The sequence below is a fragment of the Montipora foliosa genome, chromosome 7, assembly GCF_036669935.1.
Source record: "Montipora foliosa isolate CH-2021 chromosome 7, ASM3666993v2, whole genome shotgun sequence".
In the NCBI taxonomy this organism is placed as follows: Eukaryota; Metazoa; Cnidaria; class Anthozoa; order Scleractinia; family Acroporidae; genus Montipora; species Montipora foliosa.
The window spans coordinates 7,317,242-7,321,383 of NC_090875.1; the positions used below are offsets into that span (position 1 = coordinate 7,317,242).

At 42.3% G+C, this 4,142-nt stretch overlaps 1 pseudogene; it reads left to right on the forward strand.

Moving 5' to 3' along the window:
* The window catches only part of LOC138009801 (uncharacterized), a 5,188-nt pseudogene extending 1,561 nt beyond the window's left edge, over positions 1-3,627 (forward strand).
* The last annotated feature ends 515 nt before the right edge of the window (positions 3,628-4,142 follow it).

The following is a 4,142-nucleotide window of genomic DNA, read 5'->3' on the forward strand; positions in this document are numbered from 1 at the left end:
ACTATGCAATGTTATTCTACTGCTAAATTTTCTACGACCTTCTGTAGAGAAATAAAGCTGCACAATGTTCATTTACATATATACCCCCGCAACACATTTACACGCCACAGCTCCCTAGAATATTCAGGAACAATGTGAGAGGCACTTTTTTTGGAGCTCTGTTCATAATAAGCGTAACACATATCATAGATTACCGTGCCTGGGTTAATATGCCAAGCTTCCATTTTTTTTCAAAAAACAGATGGCAGACAACCTCACCAAGAAGAAGCCCAAATACGAGCGTAAAAAGCATGCATGCCCTGTGTGTAAGAAGTCATTTACTCACATTCCTCGCCACCTAGAACAAAAACATAAATGGAGCCATGAAAAGGCGTTGGAAGCAATGTCAGTGTTTGACCTTCGTGCAAGAGCACAAAAGGTTCAATGTCCAGTTAAAGATTGTGTCAAGTCCGCAGTTGACATACGTCACCACCTTGAAATGGTGCATGGGATGAAACACGAAGAAGTTGAATCTACTCTCTCTGGGCACCCTGCTAAAAGAGAAGTTGCTTTGGTAACGACAAGGAGGGAATTCAAGCGTCGGGTTTGTCCATACCCTGGATGTAACAAAATTGTGCGCAAAATACACCACCACTTGACTGTTGGAAAGCACAAATTGTCTACAGATGACCCACGTTACAGGGAATATCTTAGAGATGCCACATTCATAGAGCTGCAAGGGACAGCAGAAGAACCAGAAATAGTGTCGTCAGACGACGAATTACCCAGTGACACAGGCAGTAGCAGCATCGTCAGTGATAGAAAAGAGCAAGAGAATGATAACGAGAGCTCCACTGGTTTGTCAACTGACGAGGAAAAAGAAATGCTTAAAAAAATACGCCAGCAAAAGTCTGACAAAGCAAAGGCCATTATGTGGTATGGTGCAGATATATGGAGACATCACACGAGCGTTTCTTCGTCAACAGTCCATAGTGAAAGGTGAATACTCTATTTTTTAATTAACTTTTATTGCAGAGCAAGTAATCTAGTAAAAAAAATGGTGATTACAATAATGCTAACTATAGGGCATGTGTGAAAAATATCATCCTATAGAGTGATATGTTAGAATTATAACCGCAGTTCAGTTCCAGTAGCAATTAAAGGAGGCACAAAGAAGACCAAAACAAAAACATTCAAGACATAGAAGGGACATGAACTCATGACCGCACAGTTACACAATTTCACTGTTATAGATTTACGGTACCAATGTGATTGATCAAGGGAAAAAGGTTCTGTCCTCTCTCTGTTGGCATAGACCTGTTAGTCACACGAAGATATCTAGTTCCAAAAAGTAACACTGTCCTCAAACGCACAAGACATGAATTTATAACATAGGAACTCTCCCTCTTATAGTAAATGTACAAGGGGTACAAGATGAATAATTTTTAATGCAAACTTTCTTTTGAAAGGTGCACGCCGAAAAGGAAGTACCATGCTTTGTGTAGCAAGGACAGTGAGACTGAGGACAACTATATTGCCCCATCACTAGGCAGTGAAGGTAGAAGCATCTTCCACAAGCAACATGTACAACTACGCGGAAGCCACTGTAGCTTACAAGGAGAGCAACCAATGACAATACTGTGGGATGCTGCTAGACAAAAGCCTGACTCACTTCAAAGGACAAGGCAAGGCAAGATAATTCTCCAAGAAGATAATGATCTTACAGTTGTGGAGAGAGAGAAGAAAAGCTTAACCAGAAAGGCAAAAGAAACTTCTGGCGGGTTTTTTGCAGAAGATGGGAGTAGTGAAGATACTAGCAGTGAAGATGACTATAAACCTGGAAATGACGAGGGTGACAGTAGCGGAGAGGATGAAGAGGAAAGCCAAAGTGAAGATGACGTGGAACAAGAGTTAAAGGAACTGGGAGCATGTGGTAACTCCACCACAGAATCCGTCCTCGATGCTTTCAGAGACTGGCTACAGGGAATAGATGGAGGTGGTAGGGAGCTACGCACAGCAAGGCAGTACGTCTCACAGATCTCAGCAGTAATCAACCAGATCGATCCTATCCAGCAAAACGTATCTTGCATCCTGAACAAGAAAGATCTTAGAGATATGTGGTTGGAGAAGATGAAGAAAAGCAAGAGGCCTGGTACATGCAAGTCATACTTGGGATCTCTTGCAAGATTTCTGCGTTTTATTCTGGTCGAAAAGCCTCAAGGTCTAGAGAAGTGTGCAGAACAGGCAGCTGAAGTCCGTGAACAAGTCCAAGAGTGGCAAGCAGCCTTTAAAGGGGCAGTAAGTGAGCGACGGTGGGAAAAGTTAATGGAGGATTTGGACAAATTGATCAAACCTGAAGATATCGAAAAATTCGCTACATCCCAAGTGGTAAGGAAAGCAGTTGCAGTGTTAGGGGAACACATGGAAAAGGATGCCCGCAAGACGCCAAGTCAGACAGACTACTGCTTAGTGAGAGATCACCTCATCACAAGGCTGATAATAGAGAATGCCTGCAGGGCAGGTAATCTCGCCAACATGACGTTGGGAGAGCTAGCCAAAGCAAAGCCAGATAATGGTCAAATGGTTGTGACTGTGGTGAAACACAAGACGTTGACCTCTCTGGGTCCAGCTCATCTTGTGCTGAGCCCAACCATTTGCAAGTGGTTGCAGGCCTTTGTCACTTTCATGCGAAACAAGATACCAGGTGCAGAGACAGGAAGTAATGATCACGTCTTCATCAGCTCTACTGGGAACACTATGTCCTCTTCCATGGTTTCTGCACAGCTGAACTCATTTTGGCAAAAAGCGACAGATAAAGTACTTGTCAGGGTAAACGCAGCATCATTTAGAAAGGCAGCAGTCTCTGCTGTGCATGAACAACATGGGCACCTGAAGAAGGACTTAGCAGACCTGATGGGCCACAATCAGAAAACCGCAGAGAAGTTTTACCTCATACGACAGAAGGAGAAAACCGCCGCCAAAACGTCCGAGGCATTGCGCAATATCATGTACAGAACCAGCAGGAGTGAAGCTGAACAAGAAGTGTCAGAGGAGATGTCTCAACAGAAAAGCGGCAAAGAGGAAGATCAAAGTGATGGAAAGTTGGCAAGTGGTCGCCACCGTTGGACAGATGAGGAGAATGAAGCAGTGAAATCAGCATTTGAAACAGCAATCGAGAAGAAATGCATTAATATACAAATGGTGAAAGACGTCATCCAAGGGCACGAAATCCTCAGCAAATTTGATGCAAGCAAAGTATTTGATAAAGTGAGAAACTTCATCAAGGAGGTGGGCACAAAGGAGACTGTGCAGACTCTACCGACCGAGACTGAGACATAGCAAGACAAACTTGATCGCATGTTCCAAGAAGCAGTTTCCAAGCCAGAGTGTGGTTCAGTTGTGAGCCACAAGGGTGGAACGACTTTCTCAGATCATCAAACTGAGATATATTGGAGACTGTTCAGGGACCTCATAGAGAGCAACGAGAGAATCACCCAACAGTACGTTATGACAAAGATAAAAGAGGATGATGAGGCAAGAAAGGAGATTGTTGGCTTTACGCCTCAGCAGCTCGTGGATAAGATAAGAACAGAGCGCAGGAAGATTGCTCGTGCTACAGCTAAGAACAAAGCAAGTCGCAGTCGATAAGGACACTAGGCCAGTAAGCAATGCTAATTATTATATGCCAGTAGTTAAACAATTCTAATATTTACCAAACCATGTCTCAGCAGAATAGAGCATTCTAACATTGAGTGATTCAGGATTCAAAAATAAACATCAACTGTTTTCGCATCTGTTGCCAAAAATTCGTTTTTTGCTTAAGTGCTGTTAATTTAAGTGGGTACTATAACCGTTATCTCATTCAATTTCCTATTAGTGCAGAGCTTTTTTTATAGAATAAATGTATCAGCTTGATTATCTGAAGCTTTATTAAGGTTAGAGAAGACTGCTCGCAATACTATCATCAATAACACTGACATGGAGATCGTTTTCACAAGGTCTTTCATAGCATAGGATTCCCTAAAAAAAAAGCTAATTTAAGTTTTACTTGTCTATCTGTCGTTGGGTTATATAGTGGATTTAAGTAAGAACATTTGCATTGAAATGGCGTGTATGCTTAGGTGTGAAGGAGCATCAATTTCAAAGACACAAAAGTATAAGAA